At 42.1% G+C, this 19,824-nt stretch overlaps 1 protein-coding gene across 4 annotated transcripts in view; it reads right to left on the bottom strand.

Annotated features, from left to right (window-relative positions):
* UNC5D (unc-5 netrin receptor D) overlaps window positions 1–19,824 on the bottom strand; it is a 261,651-nt gene that overhangs the window by 219,666 nt on the left and 22,161 nt on the right. For all 4 annotated transcript variants that reach the window (XM_021374802.1, XM_021374801.1, XM_021374803.1 and 1 more), the window contains one exon: window positions 7,622–7,750. The gene's annotated coding sequence lies outside the window, so the exon portion shown is untranslated. The remainder of the gene's footprint in view (window positions 1–7,621; window positions 7,751–19,824) is intronic.

Below are 19,824 nucleotides of genomic sequence, written 5' to 3'. Positions count from 1 at the left end.
AATACAGATACCAAACCAAGTGTGTTACAATAACGTGATTGGGAAGGTCGTATCTCAGTTCTTTCCCTCTCCTGCCACAGAAACAGCAGTAGAAGAGACCACTCATGCTAAAGCAAAACTCAAGCAAAAACAGAGAGCAGCGTGCTGTGAGAACATCCCCACACAGATGACTGAAACTAGCATTACTTTCCCACCTTTGATACAATGCCAGGGCCTAAGGATCCCTAGGAGTGCCCAGGGTTGTACCAGGGTGGATGCACAAACAGCAAGCGCGTACCAGAGGTCAAACAAAGGAATTCAGAACAGGCCACTGTACCTGCTTCACATCCTTGGAGTTCTCATTTCTACTGATTGCTGAAGAGTGGTTAAGATATCCCACTGATGGAGCAAACACTGCAAGATGTTTCTAGATCTAGCTTCACTTCTTACCCATTCTCTTTTATTGCACATTTCTGCTTTCGTTTCTACTTGTCGAAAGCGCTGGGATATCTGGCGTGTCATTTACACCCCAACACGAGGTGCAAGGGAAGCAGTAATGAAAGGACTGCGTTTCTTGCAAATGCTGTTCCCCAGCTGAGAATAACTACTCTGTGGCAGTCAGTGGCCACATATGTTGAGCAGAAGGCAACAGTTGTTTGGGAAATGTTCCTAGTTTTTATTTTGTAAAACATTTGAGAAGGAATGAATGAAGAAACCTTTGTACTTCAAACTCCAGGAGACTGAAGGAAATGGGTAGATGCAATTGTTTAAAACAGCTGTGAAAACATTTACCCTTCTTCACATTTATGTTCTCTTAATTCTTTGTTCCCTTTCATCCCAAAGTGTCATTGTGAAGGTTTTTTGTGGTTGTATTTGAGCAAGCGAGCCCAATTTACTCATCTTAAATTGCCACATTTGGGAGCATGGTTTGAAACAGCTCAAGTCTCTGTTCATTGCCCCCCACCAAAAAAGGAATCTGTTCATTTAGAGAGCAAATATTATCATTGCAGAAGATCAGGAAGCAAATTATGAATCAGGGTGAGAAACAGCTTGCTCAAACTCACAAAGTGGCTGAAGGGGGAAGAGCAACTGCCATCCCTAATGCCTAAATATTAGCATGGTGACAAGAAGTGAAAATTCTTTTGGGGGGCACATCTACAGTTGGTAAAGCAACTCAGAGGTACACAAGGCAGCATTTCAGCCAGAAGCTTTCTAGATACTCTGAAGCAGCACCGTGCCTAACCTAATTGCTCCCATTCACAGCATCCCAACTCGCATCCCTGCACAGCACCTCCAGAGAAACGTGGGTCTTTCACAATACAATTGTTTGGATTGCATGGACGTTACCTTGAACGCACTGTGAGGGTGCTCAGTTGGCTGTTTTTGCTTTTGTAGGCAGAGACCAAAGCACGTCATGTCTCAGTGCTTTGCCCCAGTTCACCCAAGGAGTCACTCAGGTTTCCTTTCTCACTCCATTCTCCTCCATATTTTTGCTTGATGTGATAAATGCAGCTACCGCCTCTCAGCCTTGGTGGTTTTGACCCCAGTTCTCTGCAGTTGTTTCATCTCTCTCTCTCCATCCTTTATTGCTTAGTACTGAAATATATCGCACATTATATGGTTTGCTTTCTTTTCCCTCTCCTGCTTTCCATTCTGCTGCCCCCTCCTCACCATCCTTTTCTTCCTGAACCTGTCATGTCTGCATCAAGAGTGCAATTGGAAAGGGGATCTCAGAGGAGCTACCTGTCAGATCTGTCTACTTGGAGATCAGCTCTGCTGCTTAAATGTGGAAAGGAATGATTCCTGAGAGGAAAAACTGCTATATTGCTGTTAAGCATAGGAACTTCATCCAGCTGGAGGATATGACAGAGATCTATCAAAATAAATAAGAAATAAATATTAAGCCATCAAACCTTACTAGACCACTTGGGTAGCAAGGAAAAAATAAGGCTGAGAATATAAAGGAGATTTATTTTTGAACAGGCAGAGCATCTATGTGCAGTAAAGCTCAAGAGAATTTTCACCGATTGCTCCTGAAATACCTGCACGTTCTTAAAGCATCTCCAGGTAAAAAGCATGTAGAAATTAATGTGCATTTTAACTATAGTCTAAATGTAATTACAATTTTAGGTCATTAAGTGATAGAAATGGATATCAGCATTACACCCTGGAGCATCTAGAAAAATCATCTGTGCTTGCTGTCGTTTAAATGTACAGTCTTGATGAGTGATGGCTTACTGCCTTGTTTATACACTGTAGCCTAACCATATCTCTGCAATTACTGTGTGTTTTAATTCCCATTAGGGAGATCAGCTTTGCTGTGGGCTCATTTTGATCTACATTCTGGAAAAAGACCTACTGGTAGCTCTAGAGAAAATCCATTACCTAGCACGGCATTTTACAAAGGAATCTTACAGGTGAACTTAGGAATGAACACCAGTAATTTTTCAACAAATATCCTCCAGTGCTATTCCAAATTTACTCACTGATGTCTCAATTTTCCTTCTGCATCACAGCGCATGATCTAGCCCACATGCTTTGGCTTTTGTAGACCTGTACAAGTGAAGGTTTTTGCAGAGGTAGAGATGCCGTAGATGTTCATCTGCAGTGTCTCTGACTTTAGAAGCTAGCCAAGCATCCAGCCAGATGGAAAAGAAACAAGCGTGTGATCCTTCAAGTGAACGAAGTGTCACTTCCTTCACCAACAACGTAAAAAAAAAAAGAAATCCAACTACCAGTAAGACAAAAACATGCTGGAGAGAAGGCAGAACAGGAAAAAAACCTCTTTGGTCAGTAAACAAACCTAGAGAGAATAGGTTTTCAGTGTGTTGACAATGTTCTGGCAGTTCATTAATCCTAGCAAAATCTCTCCAAAGTTACTGATGCATGGATTCCATTTTCAAATTTCTCATTAGTTCCTCTTTATGGATTAAATGCTGATGTTCACGAATGAATGCACACAGCTTCAGCTGATGGATGTAATTGGGTTGTAATGGATTTTAGCTGCTGTTCCTTCTGATCTAGCCAATTTGAAATGCAGTATCAATGTATTCTCTCCATCTCTCTGTAGGGAATGAGAAATTGAAACCTACAAGATGAAATTTATCAACTTCCATAAAGTCCGCTTCAACCATCATAAAACTGTTAAACTTCTCATTATCATTCTACCACAGTGATTTCCCGAACTCCGGCCAGGCAGTCAAAATATTAAAGCGCATTTGAAATAAGTAGAGTTGATCCTTCAATACTCTGTACGTCCTCAACATTGATTTGGACGCTGTAAATATTACCAACCCAGGATGACATTAACATAGCAAAAGCTTAACAGCAGGAACATAAAGTGACATGAAAGGATTTAAAGGTTGCAGAACCTTCTTCCAATTTTTAACGTGCCTGTGTCTCAATAGATAAATAGATGATTTGCTATCACTACAGGGCCAACGGCCACACAGCTTTTTGCTTCCCTACCAAAACCAGCATCTACCTCGCTCTCAGCATTCCTCAGTTCTACCCAGCCTTGGCTAACCAGAGGAATACAGAACACCAGCCTACACGTGCACCCTGTAACTGAATGGGAAAAACTCAGGACTTCTAAAGGCTCCCATAGGGCAATGTGAAAATGTAAGGATTTACTGATTTATTTTACAAAATCTCAAGGGAATGGACAGTTAAAAGCAGAAGGGAAAAAACCTACAACGGATTGATTTTTGTTTTCTTGTGTTATTGTTTTTGATATTCCGAAGATTTTAACACCACCTGTCAGTGTTCCTTATGCAAGTGGCAAAGATGCAACAACAGTGGAAAGACACTCAGGCAGTTAAGTTAAGTTAAATGGCTTAGAAAACTATCTCTACCACATGATAATACAAATTAACTCTGTTCCTTAACAGGATGCTCTCCAAGCACGAGTGTCACGTCTGAAATTTATCTAAAATGATAAAAGCTCATCAGCACTGGTGGGTTCTGCAGTACTGCAACCGAAGTTGTATACGCAGGCATCCGCTTCCTCGACTGCTATTCGAACACACAGAGGCCTCTCCTCATTTATTATCACTAATACTTTATCTCTTCCAAAGACTGCTATATGTGCTCTTAATTAAATGATTGCAGTTCTTCTGTAGATTATGCATAAATCTTCATTTGTTTTCTTTATTAGCATTCGATCTGGTTTTGTTAATTGCATAAATGTTCCCCTTAGGCAGAAAAGCAATATACTTCAAATGAAGCAGGGCTTTTTGTTAAGGATAGTCAATTTGATTAACATCACTGTCAATGTGATGAATGAAAGTTCTCTCAAACGAGTTGCCCAATACCTTGAAATTGTCACTGGAATATTCATATCATTAGGACACAAATGAAAAATTCAATTTGGAATCATGTCAGCCTGCCCCAAAATTCCCTTAATTCAGGAAGATATAGAGGCTTTGTCTTCAATGCTTTTTAATCAAGATCTCAGGCATTTTTATTTCCCCATCTGATACGCAGGTCTTAATATTCGTTCTTCAGTCTACCAATATTGCTTTGCCTCAGTTTCCAATGAATTGCTGTCATGAGTGAAGAGCTCAGAGGCCCTGAATCTTAAGGTTTTATGTTGATTCTCCTGCTCAAACCAGTAATACACGTTATAGGTAGGAAGAAAACAATTCAAGTATTCAAAAAACATCTAGCCAAAGCTGTCATCAATCCTCACCCCTCCCCTTTTGGACACTTCCAGCTCTGCTGGAATCTCTTTTGCTCCCTTTCTCCCTTTTAGATACTTTTTTTTTTTTTTTCCCAAATGAAGCATTCCAAATGAGGTCTTCATGTACTTCAATAAAGAGGCATCAGAAAGGTGGTAGGCCACGCTCAGGGCAGAGAATGGCTCCCAGAAGCTGTAGAAAGCTCATCTAAGTGTTCAACTGTTGCCATTTCACAAGAGCTCAGACAGAAGGACTGAGAAAAAAGTAGGCGTGTGGCACAAGGTGGCAGTTCTTGCCCTTTCCCAGAGTCAGAGCGCATTGCTTTCAGTGAGACTGCATATCGTTAACCACCCACTGAAGAGCTCTTCCTCCTCCTTTCTTTCTCTTGTCTTTTTAATTATCTCCCAGTCGGTGATATGCCATTATTTTACACAATGTGTGGTCATTAGAAATGCGTTTACACTTATATCTTGATTTATCAGCTCTTCCCCTCATTTCCATCCTCTAGATTAATATGCTTTGTTATTGAGCGTACTGGACAAGTTCAGAAGACCTTGCATGTGACAACAATATTAGTAACACCAAAGAGAATCTACTAAAGAGTATGTGTGCGGTACACGTATGCGTATACATATGCAGCATACAGTTGACTGCAGTCCTAGGCAACAGATCAGACTCAAATTGTACATTAATGAGGCCTGCAGACAACAGGGCTTCCTCCAAACCTCCTACCTTACCAATTCAGTAGTTTTTGATGAGTTCTACCAAGTCGCAGCCTGACATCACATTGTACTGTAAGACAGTGAAGGGGCCCCTGCCACGAAGTAGATGTTTTTATTCCCCAAATCCTTGTGAATTTAAGTAGAATTCTAATAGAGCATGATAGGGAAGAATTTTCCTTTTCATAGGATAATCTGCAATACTTTTTTATATTCTGAGATGACAGACATCTGTCATAATATAACCACAACAGAACCTTCTAATACCACAAAGTTTCAAACCCCCAGGGGTAAATTGAGACTACTGGATTTATATTATGAAATTAAAACCAGAGCAGGAGAAGATGAACAACAGTGGAGAAATGGGCGTTATGTGAAACTGCCAGGATCTCCAGAAACTTCAACACAGGTGAGCTCCATGCCCCCTGCACTAAGCATTTGGTCTGACAAGGGTATGCAGCCCTGAAATCAATTGACAGAGCAGGAATGAACAGTATTAGGCATCTGCAACCTCCAGACACTCTACAGTGACAAGATTTGTTGGAGGGCAGAGATGACAGCAATATAACAACAGTATCTTATTGATACGGGCTTCCTGAGCAGTGATGGAAGAAAGGGTGAATGCTTCTGACAGCAAGTGACTGCAGTGTATGTTAGAGGCTTGGTGGAGCAAGCAAGGCTACAAATGAAGTGGTACAGGAAAAGAAATAGACATGGCACACGTCGGATAAAGATGTAAGTAGGTCAAGCATCATTATGTCTGGACGGTAGTGACATTTTGGCACACACATCCAAGTGCAAATCATTTGTTATTATTTTGTTTAAGCACATTAAGCACGCTGGCTGGCTACTAGCAAAGCCCTTTGAATAAAGATCATGCGGTATTCTGCAATGGAAACTTAGTATTTGCTCTACAAGGTTAATTAAGATCTTCATCAAGGTGGTTGTGTAATAGCACTCACCTGACTGCAAGGGTGTCAGAAGACCGTATTAAGCTACATCTGCTTATGTTAGATCAAGAATATTTTGGCTTTGTTTTAAATAGACGAACAGCAAGCATTAAAAAACCATACACAATAATGAGTAGCATTAAAAACAAGAAGTACACTGCTAGGCACCTTTCCACAAAATACAAAACCAGAGGATCTTAATAAGCAAATTAAGAAGTGCAATTAATGTGTGAAATCATTAGATACACAGGCATTAACTAAAGGTGACTGTTCGTGCAGCCAGTGAAAACTGGCAGCAATAACTGCAGTATGTCAGATAAGACCAGAATGCTGATAGATTAAGTATTTTCTGAAACATACCTACCTCACAAGTTCAGTTCTGGTTTTCAACCTTCGCTTGAGGTCAGAGCATGAGTAATAAACACAAGTCTGTCTCAATGCAGTCACTGAGAATGACTTAAAGGAGACGTGACTGTAACAGACTAGAAAAAAGTGTCTGCTTTTCAAAATGTGTCCCATATTTCAACTCTTATATTGCTCCTAGTATCACCAAAGCTATTGATAAACGAAGCAGAATTCAAAATACATGGACAAACGTTATTACTGCACTGCTTCTACAGCAAAAGCCTCCTTTTAGAGATGCTTAATTCTTTTGGAGACCAAACTTTGTGCAGCTGGAGGTACTGATTTAATTCTAAAGAGATAAAACACCTTTCTAGGCAGCAGCACTGAGAGAAGTAATATGAGTCAATCAAGAATATTTTTTTCTGCATGCCAAAACAGTTTTGCGTTCCATACAGTCCCAGAACTTTCTTTTCAAATGGGTTGTTCTTCTCATTGCAGCCTCCTAAAGCCAAACTAGCTGTTTTTCCTCAAGTAAAATGCTTACAAAAACCAATGGCAGAAGTATTAATTCAGAGTCTATTATCTTCATTAAGTAGCAAATTAAAGGGAATCAATCAGGAGATGATCAGTTCAATGCAAAGAAACATACCTGTTACTTGGTGATAAATATTTCAGAGGTTAAGTACATAGATGCTTGAATGGCCTGGACACATCTGATTTCAAGGCAAATGGATTACGTGCTCAATAAGGGAGGTAAAACATCCTAACACCCAGTGGGCTGTTTCAGTAAGTGCGAAGTTTAGGATGTTGTGGCATCATATCTACATATACACATTCCCAAAATAAAAAAAAAAAAAATCACCGCTTTCAGCATATACTGAAGGCTTCAAGGATCACTCAGTTTCCTCTCACTGAGCTAAACTCAACACCAAGGAACTTGTAACCTTACCTTTCCAGTTGTCTTCCGCCGTCCTCTGTCCCAGCATGGTCTCTTCTGTGAGCATACAGTAGGCTTAATTAGCAAAGCCATTCTTTGTCCTGTAGGTCTTCGAGCCAGTCTGCTGCTGCTGACAGAGGTCTGCAATTCATAAAATGAGGTAGTCTGAATTCCCAGAAGCACACAGAGATAGTCATGTTGGCCATGATGTTGAATGCTTTTGAGTAGTCACACCCATACTCAAAAGCTGTTTGGAAAGTGCAGAGAATAGACAAGTTTGCCATATTTGTTTGAAACATTATATCCAGAAAACAAGGTAGGTAATCTCTAAGTTTATGTATTTTCTATCAACACCAGAATGGAAATTCTAAGCAGCTGCCTTTTAGCTGAGTAAAGCCAGACCACGAAGCTAGATGCTCAGCTGCTGCAAATCCTCAGGCTTCCCTCACATCAGAGAAGCTTTGCGTATTCACACATCGAGCAACGATGTGGCCCTGGGTTTCTTCTCAAAGTTATATCATCATTGCAAGCCATTCATACTGATTTGCAGAGCTCCAGATGACAGATGTAATGATGAATCATACTTCATTAAATAGAAGAGCCCAAGTGCTTTGAAGGTCGGATTAAGCTCAGCTCTTTAACAAGGTTATTTCGACATTACCATATGCAAGTGTCACAAAACACTGGAAAAGGCCATTGGATTAACGATGGCATCAGCAGCATTAAACCATTCTGCTCGCTAGCCATACTCCTCTCAGAGCCTTGTTACTTCCTCAGGGCAATGGGAATGGAAATCCAAAGCACTGCTGACTTCAACCAACCATAGGACTTACACCAGATCCATTTAATAGAGAGAGACGTTTTCAAAACAATGTTTGGTTTCGTAATGAATGCACGTGGCATTCACATAACTAAGTCCCTGCTCTACCAAAGCCTCAAACCATCAGACTTTAGAAGTTAAACTTTTATAAAGTCTCTACCTTCATGGAATTCCTTCTGCCCCATGTGCATAATTGGCAGCCTTTCAGCTAGCAAAGCTAACTGCAGGGAGGAACTGGAACTATGACAGCAAAGCTTTTATCAGCTGAAGTTTAAATAGAGACTGAAGTCATTCCAAAAGCAGATTGCTCAGAATTTAACGGACATGGACAACCTTTGTTCATTAAAATTCAGGCACTGTTATCAGTAAGTAGTAATAACAAGAAATAATGTCAGGAAAGAGACATCTTCCTGCTATTACCTAAGGTGTCATTATAGCCACCACAGTTAAATTAATGAATGCAAGCATTTTACCTTTCTATTCAAATGGTGCAAATTACAGATCCAAAATGGAACCATTGTCTATTTTTTAACAGCCACAGAATTAAAGCAGTTTTATTCAAAGTTGATCGTTCAGTTGAAGTTGATTGGAGAATGATCTCACTGTAGACTGAGAAGATTTACAGTGGAGCTGTGCACAGTCGCAGGGGAATTGATGACTTCATAGAACTAAGGACATCAATTTTCCTGTGCTCAGAGAACTTCTCCAAATCCCCTCCTCCTCCTGTCTAAATTGGACTCCATCTTTCAGAAAAAAATATGCATAACTGCTGTAGACATCACACTAAACTAACAATCTAGCCCCTCTACATTACAGCTGCACTTATTATGCACCAGCATAACACATCTTTCCTGGATTCAGCCACCAATGAACTCTATTGACCCATGGAAGAAAAGGACACATGAAAGAAAAGGGCACATCATTTGATTCTATGATTTTTGAACCTTCTCCTTGCAATGCCAATAAAACTATTTAATGCACACATCATAGCTTTTCTACCTCTTATATACTTCTGAGAGATTTTCCTTTCATATAATTCCAAAAGAAAACCCTTTCTAGTTGCAGTGCCAGTCTTTTCAGAAGCAAACATTCAGCATTACAGCTTCGATGTTGTTTAGGGATCCTTCATAGATGGTGGCTGGAGGGCCCAGCTTTGATTAGCTGGCAAGACACTCTCTTGGAAAAAGAGTTCAAAATTTCTACTTTCCATGCCCCTCGATGCGCGTTGATTCGAAGGAAGCAGGCTAACAGCACATCTCTGATTTAGGCTGTACGCTAGATTAAGGATAAGATTTCTCAGAGATGAATGGGATTCTTGTATCAGCTGAGGACTTCAGGTCAGCCTCCTTGTTGCCCTTACTGCCCACGACATCCAGAATAGGGCACTTCTTGCAGTCTCATTTGTTTGAGGTAGAGGAAGACCTCAGTTATCCCTTTCAGATAACAAAAAATTAAACCAGTTTCACTTTGATATATTTGAGTACACGAGGACTCTCCGCTTTAAACAAAATATTTAGGCCTAAATAAACTGCTTTACCTTTCCATTATAGCTCTTAAATGAGAAGGTAACCCTTGAGGAACTGCAGTTTCTCAGTGGTTTGGCTCCTTGAGAGCAAAAATTGATCCAAAATAACATCTCTAAAGGATGGATTAATCTGACAATTACTTTCTTTTAAGTCGGATTAAAGGTTGAATGAATTGCTGTAGGATGAGTTCGTGTCCAGGGTGGCACTGGATGAATTTTTCATTAATTTACCTTGATAAAAATGTAGAGCGTGAAGAAAAAGACGGCTTGCTTCAAAAATCATTATTTTTTCTCTACGCAAAATAACTTTCTGCCCTTTTCTTTCCAATTGTGGCTTTAACATGTTAAGAATCAAATTACAGAGAGAATTACTGTGACCGTATTAAGGCCGTTCCAGCTCGCTGACACACCAGGGTCCACTCGATAGCATTGTGCTGCCGGGCCACTTAGCGCATGCAGCTGCTTTAGACTCCCACAGCCTTGCTAAATGGAAGGGGCCAGATCCTGCCTTGGATCGAGTCATTGTGCCCATGCTGATGTATGCTATTTAGAGGGGTGGATTTTATGCACAGCAAGACATTTGTGAAAACCAAAAAGCGCTTGAAAATCAGGTTTAACTCTTAGGTGTAGTTCTGTGTTGTAAATAAGTAACACTGTTGCCATTGAAATAAGAGTAATTTCTTATCAAGTAAATGGAATGGAAAGGTTAATAAGAAGTCGTGACCCCTCTATATACTTCTAATCTTTGACTGCTCTTGCTTTCCCCACAGCAGTTTGAACAGAGCAGCATCCTGAATATATCGAAACTTCTCTATTGCTAGTAAGTAGAGAAAACAATGAATCCAAATACTGCAAAAAGTCCACATTTATCAGTTTCTCTGCTTCCAATTTGTATTGTGCTCTCTGTTCTCAAAGCCACTGAAGGCTAAATGGCATCATTAGGAAGAGGTTCGTTTTCTGCAGCAAGTTTACAGAAAACAACAGCTAACATCTGAGAGCTTACCCCCTCTTTCATTACCTTATTTTTCCCACTTGACACAGAGCAGAGCTTAACCCAAAGGCTCTGACTCATGATCTCACGACTGCAGCACCTTTATGCCCACTTGCCTCCTTTGCTTCAGGTTACGGGCAGCCTAACAAGGAAGGCTGCAAGGAACACTGCTCCCTCCTTTGTACCGCAGCTTCTAGCCCAGCGCAATACTGCAGAATACTTCAACATCTCAGGCTGTGATCTGCAGAAGACAGGATCATGCTGCCCTGAAATACCTCACCTGAGAAAAGAAGATTCCTCAGGAAGCCCTCCGGTGTGTACCTTACATAAATCATCCCTCACCTCCTAACCTAATGTGTCACAGCAGCGCTTTAGCCATGCCGCTCCACGAAACGCTTGCTGGATAACAAACGTTTAGAGACTGAATTCATAATGGACCAACATAAGGTATCTAATGCAGCTGGGTCCACAAAACGGACAGAGTTCCTATAAGATGGTGAGAGTTAGAATTCTTAAGGAAAACGCTTAGGAACTTGCTACAGGGGCGAACAGATTACGTACCTGTTTCCAGTTACCTCTGGCATCCAGCACATTGCTGAGTGCCAAGCACCGTATCTGAGGGCTGCAACAAATATGAAATAAATGGTACAAGCAATACAACACTTTGCTTGCAACTCCCTGCGCAGAACTGATAGAAGGAAAAGTCAGAGGGAGGCATCAAGCAGCACCTTGAAAAGAAGGAGCATGGTTTTTATGTCCTGCTATCGCCCAGTGTGCATCATGAAAGCGTAATGAACCCCTTCAGACAGAGGCAAATTCTGCCCAGGAAGGGTTGCATGACTTTCCTGCTGATGCTGTGTTCTTGGAAAGAACTCCTATTGAGCCCAGCCAGCCCCTCTAGCTCTGCATTCTCTACCAGCAACCACTGACAGATGCTTAGGGTGGATGTAAGGAACATGACAAGCGTAGCACATTCCATCTCCTAACACACCCTCCCTGCTCCTGTTAGCAAGGAAATCTGACATTCACTCTGGTAAACATCTCCCAGACAACTTTCAAGATCCTTTTTAAAAAGTTTTTCAAGCTCAGTATTTTTTTTTCAAAAATAAAAATAAAAAGCATGTCAAGTGAAGAGGCAGAAGATGCAAGCTGCTGCTGAGGCAATATTCAATATTCCAGGTGCAAGGGAAAGTTTTCTTCTCACATCAGAAAGAGAAGGGCTGCACTGTGGTGTCAGAGGGATGGAACAAACAGGTTCTTTTCCAATATCTTACGTCAAAGGGATGTTTAATTTACAGTTTGGTTTAATTATTCCCTGGGTCTGATACACTTAACATTTCAATAATTAACTTCAACAGCAACAAGGGGAAAACCTGATTTATCTATTTACTTCCATCTTTCCCTGTTTAATTAGCCGTACTGTCCTCTGCTCTATAATCTCCTTGCATGGACAAAAGTATTGAGACAATTAGAGGAACAAATGATTTCCTTTGGTGAGCGCATGGGTCTGGGAGACAAAAAATTGCTGCAAGGGCCGAGACGAGGTTATTTTTCTTGTGACAGTTTTGCCTGTTTTCCAGGGAAGCATCCTATACAGCTGGCTTCTGGGAACACAGTGCTCTTCAGCGAATGCCAAAGAAATATTTCAACAGAATTCCAAAAATTTAAGCTGTTCCCCTGAAAAAAAAGAAAATGAGCTCGCTGACAACACCATGCCATGTAGTCTTACTGCATGGCCCTTCCTATCACCCAAACCTGATCTTTTACTTCTCTAGAGCTGTAATTTCTTTTCAGATGTCCAGACTCAGAGCTAATTCGTAGCATTTTGTATCGCTGACGTCTGTGTTGAGCTGTGGAGTTCTACTCATTTTGTTTCCGTAAGACACGGGTGCACAGGTCGTGAGTTCCAGCAAACATTACTCCTGTGACAACTCATCTGCAGCAGCTGCATTTTGTCACCCGCTCGCCACATGTGAACTCATCTTCCCCTGCGAATCCCACACTTACAGTATACATAGCAATGAATACAATAGCTGCGTGTTATTAAAATCCTATATTAGGAAAGTAATCTATTCATAGCTCATCCCTCTCCTCCCCCTTTGCATTTCCCTTGGAAACAGCTCTTCTCTACAGTAAATAAAGTAAGAAAGCCTTATCATTAGTTCTATTTAGGCCTAATATGTCATAAAGCGAGGAAAGCAGGCCATTTTCCTCTCTGCTGGGGCACAAAACATGTATTAACTATTCCAACCAGCACTGTGAATGATTTATTAATTCAATTTTGGAGTGTGTGACTGTCAGATCATATAAGTTTGTTACAAAAAGGCTCTCTCTGGGGACTCTTTTACTCTTTTTAAACCCACTGACTGACATTTCTCATGCTTCATATCTGCACCCATCTATCTCCCCGCAGCTCACTCTCCGTGTCACGCAGAGGTTAGATAATTTGTCCTGTCCACATTACGTTTTTGTAGCTGATGACAGAGAGGAGTGGCAGCAGTGTTCCGCTCACGTGTCCACCTTTGTGCTTGAATCCTAGGAGCACGCTGTGCTCTGGGAAGAACAGCACAACCAGCTGGTGGAGTCGGAAGGGACCTCAGGAGGTCACCCCACCCAGACAGGACATCCCCCAGAAGACTTTTCCCTTCCTCCAGGTAAGGAGACACAGCTGCTCTGGGCAACGTAATTTCTGTTCCGCATGAGCAACCCAAGTCTAGCAACCTCCCGCTATTTAGCAGTTCCCACTAAGAGCAATCAAGAGTTCTAACATCTTTCGTATCTTCCTGTCCTTATGTAGAATCCTGTCTCTATGAATGTGGCAAAAAAAAAGCAGCAATGTGAAAGCATTTCTTCATTCAGCACACTGGGGCTCTTTTCACCAACACTGAATGCTGAACTTACACCACCCCGCTTTCTTTTCTCCCAGTTATTAACAAGGCCATGTTTTAACAGTGTCTTAATGGTTGCTTGAGTTTTTTTTTGTTGTTTTGACGTTTCAGCTGTTTAAGTAAAAAGGCTGTTTAAGCATTTCTGTTAAGTGAACGTCAATAAGATATAAAACAACTTAGGAAAACCACCTTCTCTTTAGTTAAGACAAGACTTCAGATCTATGCAGTAGTTCATCCAAGGGAGGACTGACAACAGGTAATCAGAAAAACAAAAGCTTCCTTAGAGACCATAACACCAGGAGAAACAAACACTTCGGTTTGATCTCCCACATTTAACAGAAGCCACCGTGTTTTATTCATTTACTCCTGGAACAAACCCAATTTCGACTAAAATGTATCTTCCAAGAGGAGCCCTGTCTTGTTTTGAAGATAGCACTTCCCCTGGTAGTTGTTCCACTGGCAACCAACCACACCGTTGCACCTAATTTGCATCCATCTTACTTTGGCTTATTCCACTGGTTCTTTTTATGCCTTTCTTTACTAGATTAAGGAAACCTTTCATCCCCTCTGTAAAGCAAGAACAGGAGCTTACTCTCAATTTTCCCCTGAAACCATATGGTGTTTCATTTTTAGATCTAAGAACACAGGCCCATTTCAAAATAAAAATAAATAAAAATCACTCTAAGAGATAGAAACATGAATAGTAAAGTAAATGCTCTCTCTCATTTGCAGTAATAGCTGTGAAATGCTACTTTGGGACTGGGAAGTATTGCAATTCTGCAATTACACGTTCATCATCTCTGTTCCATTTTCAGTCCCTTAGGCAGTATTTTACAGCTAGAGCCCTCGGAGGCAGCCGTACGACTGTAATCGGTCGTATATTTTCAATGCAGACGACAGGGTCAGCTCTCTTACAGGGCTCTGGCTCCAGCCAGACTGACACGTCGCTGGATTACAGTTGTGTAAAGGTCCGGGAGGAAAAGCACTGGGGACATGAATCACTGCAGCTCCTTCGTAGAGGCCGGGCAGAAAGGAGTCTCTACAGAGTGCCTGTGTCACTGATTTACCATCCAGAACCTCCTGAGCAACTGAGAAGTGAGATCTGAAGGACATGAGTGCAAGGAGAAGAGATGCTTCTGTAGTCTTCTCTTTAAGCATTCAAGATACCGAAAGCCACCTCCTGGATTTGGGGTGCTGAGTTGGTGGGTTGTGAAATTAATCCTTAAAAATTACAGTGGTCATATGATGCAGGGGAATAGTGATACTCTTACTGCACACAAATTATTTCTTCTACTGTCACACATCTCTCCATAGAGCAACCCCCCAGAAAGCTGATTGCATCTGGCCACATGGTGCCCTAGGGCTGCTGTTCCCCCAGGTTGATATCAGGGGAATAAGAACTTCATCTACAATGCAGCTCTTCCCTCCCTTTATCCATTTCCTTCAGGTTGCTAAAGAGAAACTTGCTTCTGTTCGTAAGACAGGTTTCTGCTGATGATCCACATCAAACACATGGCACACAAGTCCCACCAACACCCTGCTTCTTGCCCTTACCCAGCAGCTGAGCAGGGAACTGCATAGCTCGCCTCTGTGTACTGCTTCTGTGCTTAAATCCTAGAGATTTTACAGCTGAGATAATACATCCTCCCTAATGTTACTTCCAAGAGCCTATTTGCATATGCAACCAATCATGAGGTAACCATGGCAAGCAGCAGTTCTTAGTAAGGCTTTCAAATTAAATATTCATCATTCAAGGTCATTTCACAGCAACTTAACAGCAATAGGAGCTAAGGCCCTCAGGTTCAGCAGGGCAACACAGGAGAGCAAGAGGAAAAAGGAAGAGCCAGAAGGAAGAAAGGTACAGAAATGATAATGGCTTATTTGTTTTGTTCTCACATATATTCCCCAGGAATCAAAATACAGCAAGATAAGTATCAAAAGTGCCAAAATATGAAAAGTTGTGAAAGACAGACTAATTATAGCCATCATTTAACAGATGGGAAAGCTGAGACCATGACAGGCCAGCAAGCAAAGTAGGGCTCCGTGAGGACCAAGGAAAAGTTAAATTGGTGCATCTCCTCAGCCTTCCATCTCATCATTTAGTTTTAAAGCACAGCTAATTCACGCTTTTCCCTGCGAGTAAAACTATTTTAGACAAACAGATGAAATACAAAGTAATAGAAGTCTAAGTTAGCTAGTGTTTGTACTGAGAATCCTGGTGTCAGCAAACCCCCCCCAGCTGTGGTGCACTGCTCCAGACAGCTCACAGACCAGGCTGCTTTGTGACTGAGCAAAACCTGTAACTTTGAGCACATCAAAAACCAAGTAATGGAACTTTAATGAAATGAGGTGCTTCCTAAAAAATATATATATTTTTTTCCTATGTTTTCCATGTTTCTTAATGGAAAGGTGGAAAACCACTGCTGTGAAGTTATTTGGAAGGTCACTCTAAGGGGAAGGATGGGAAAGTTTTCCAAAATGTTTGGCTTTGATTAATGAGTACGCTGAACACAAACCCACATGCGCTTCAGGAACAGATGGCCTTGTTTTGGCTTGGATGTCACCAAGCAGCTTCTTTATTATTTTTAATCAAAAACATTACTTATTCCTACCAAGTACCTGATTCTGCGTGAAGGGAAGGGAAGTGTGGGAGCTGAGGTTGCTCTCTCCCCATGCTAGGAAGCGAGGCAAACACACAAAAGGAAGAAATACCTGTTCTATGTGAATGAAGGAGAGCCCTGCTTGTGGGCAGTGGCCACACTTCCCCAGCAGAGAAGCCTCAGAAGAATTCATAGAGGTCTTTTACTTTTAGATTTACCACCAGCCCAAATAACAGGTGGCATTCGAAAAGCCATGCTGCAGCCCCGCAAATCCTGCACAGAACTAAAACCTCGAAGGGATGCTGGAAGTCATGCTCAACTCAGGCTAAAATTATCTGCCATTTCACTCAACTGTTTCACTGAGACTCAGAAGCTTCTGGAGAGACTTGTGTTGTTTTTCACAGCAACAACTGGATTACGGGGATAGTCAGGAACACCAGGTCCTCACAAGTTGGCGATAAGGAATTATGCTCTGCCAACACGATGCTCTTTAATCAGCTAAGTCCCACAGGAAGGGATAACTCTGCTTTCCACAGCTGTGCCTGGTGTGCACACACTGCCTTTCTGGTTTAATCTACAACATTCAGACACTCAAGAAAACCTTTGTTCGCTTCCTATGCTGTACTAGCCCGCGATAACAAGGGCTGCATGATACTGAATCAGTACTCAGCTCAGTACTGAATAATTATAAGAACTTCTTCTTTTCTTCCATTGTTTCCTAATTAGCTTCCCTACTTAGTTTACAGAACAGCAGACTACACTGAAAAGCAGCAGCAAATAAACCCCTCTCCTTAGTTAACTGAGAGACAAACCCCAGCTTGAATTTGCCAAGGAAGAGAGGCTTCTCTTCCTGCTATTAAAAAAGCGAAACACTCGCTCTGCTGCCAAGGTGCCAAATCAGATTTCAGCAGGTAGAAGATGAAAAAAGAACAGCCACGGCTCAGGATTAGATTTGGTTTGCTCCGTGCTCCTCAACCTTTGACACAAACACTTATGCCATCCAAACATCAGCTGAATCTCGGAGCATTGATTGAAACTCAGGGGAAGGCTGGGATCTCAGCCCCCAGCTGCCTGCAGCTTGTCAGCTCCCTGCATCGCCTGTGACACGTGCAGTGCCTCCTGGGGGGAGCATGGGAGAGGATCCAGCAGCAAGGCAGCCAGGTGTGCACACGGAGAGAAAAGCACCCGGGTAGCAATAAGATATTAGACGTGCAAGTTAAAGTGCAAAGGGACAATGCAAAAAATGACATATGCAGACCAACATCCCTTCCACACAATCCTCCTCGGGATATAGAAGGATAGACAAGGTGAGAGGATAGTTTACCCAAGCCTGCCAGTGCACAGTCAGTTTCCTGAAGAAAACAGAACTGCAGGCCCACCAGCCAGCAGGAGGTTTTTCACTGTGGCTCTACACCATGCTTTTAAGTACAGCTGTACTGATGAGATGTCAAGGTGGGCCTCATATAGTCACTTTGTGCCGTCAGAATGGTATTAAATGTATCCTAAAAGCAAGCTACAACCTAGCTCAAGTTTTCAGCTGCCAGCTTTGAGCCAGGATTCATCTTAACAGCAGAATTATTCTGTTCTTGTGGTTGACATTTTTAGGATGAAGCCCTGCTGTGCCTCGGTATTTTTTTTCCTGTAACATGAGCGTAATCTCCCTCCTCTCCAGGACTGTTGTAGAAGGATGCACGAAACAGAGAAAGCAGCTCTGGCTGCTGTAGAGCTGCACGAGAATGACCGAAGACCATGGAAACCACAGGCAGAACTAAAGCCTTGAAGCAAAACAGAACTGGCAGCAAATTGGTCCCGTAGATCAGGAGTGCCACTAGGATCCGCACAAACCCAGAGCAGCGTTGCCAGCCGGGCACCTGGTCTGCAGGCCCACGAGTGGCAGCAGGGGCAGCAGCAGGCAGCTCCCAGCAGCACAGCAAGGCTGGTCTAGGCTGCTTGCCCCGCTCCACGCTTTCAGGATCGTCCATGTCAACCCAGCCCAGCCACACAGCCACGGGCTGACAGCACTCTGCGTCTTAAAGCGAGCCTGGAGGATTTCTGAGGAGCTGTGCAGAGGTGGATTAACTTCCTGGAAAAGAGACCGTTCCAGCCTCGACACACTCATGGTGCATTTCATTTGATGACAAATCACCGGGGGAAAATTTTAAAACTTTTTCATGACAAATATGGTTTGACACTCAGGTCTTTCACAGAAATTGAAATGGAAAAACGTCAAGAGATTGTATTCAAATACCTTGATTCGTTTCATTAATTAAAATAAATAATTCATGCATTTTTACATATGTTAAACTACTTTTGTGATGTTTCAGAAGCATAAAGTAGTCTTCGATGGCTCATAGTGCCTTTTCGCATCAACTCAGTCTCTGGCAGAAGAATTCAAATTTCCATTCTCTACACTGTTTCAGAAATCGCATTTCCCAAACATCAGGATTTCCCACATGCTGAAAATACCATTTTTCCCACATAGGCCTCTTTAAAATCTATGCAGAGCCAGGAATTCAAGCTATTACAGCAACTTAGCCAGTCCGCTCTGAGCATTTCTGTGCGCATCTTACATGCACCACACCGGTGGCAGCTTGCTAAAAGCGACATCAAGAAAAATAAAGATCTCTTCCTCATAGAGGACATTCAAGGTGAGGTTTTCTTCAAGCAAAGAGGTTTGTACACGAAGTAGCTTAGGCAACAGCCTCTCACGTGAAATACTTTGGTACAGAGCAGCTTCTCTATTAAAAGAAGGAAAAGAAGGCATTAACATTCATTTGAAAAAAGAAGTTTTCCGTTTTGGTTGTAACACAAGTTAGGGTTTTTTGCGTGTTTGTTTTTTAACTCAGAAGATAGAGAGGAGTTCAGAGCCACCCCAAGGTACCCACTGGAGTCAGCACGAGGCGTTCTGCCGTCTCCACAGCCCTCCCAGACTCTGGTGGCTCTAAGTCTGCTTAATCCCCAGAGCTGGCACTGAGTGCAGCTCACTGGTTCACTAACTGCTTCCCAAGCACACCTCACGCTAAGAAGGCCTCATGCTCATTACACAGATAGATGCTGAAGACCAATCCAGAATTCAGTGCTTTAGCAGCCATCCTGGATCCCAGCTCAGAAAAGCATTTAAGTGAGTGCCTAAATCCCTCTTCATAAGATGCAGTCATTAAAGATAAAAGTAGAGGTGAGGAGAGCAAATGAATGCAGGAGGTAAGCTATGAGGAGCCTGGGCTGTAGAACCTATTTTAAGAGGTTTAATTTCAGTAACGATCCTTATCTTATAGGGGTGCCTCCTTTTCCCTAAAGGCTCTTATTATTCCCTTCTGCTGAAGTGCAGCACACCTAAGCACAAGCTGAGAAAGTCCTTTTTTTTTTTTCTCCCCTTATTCCTTGAGTCTCA

Source organism: Numida meleagris, chromosome 21, assembly GCF_002078875.1.
Source record: "Numida meleagris isolate 19003 breed g44 Domestic line chromosome 21, NumMel1.0, whole genome shotgun sequence".
In the NCBI taxonomy this organism is placed as follows: Eukaryota; Metazoa; Chordata; class Aves; order Galliformes; family Numididae; genus Numida; species Numida meleagris.
The sequence above is the reverse complement of the archived record's forward strand: the minus strand, read 5'-3'. Positions and strand labels throughout refer to the sequence as shown.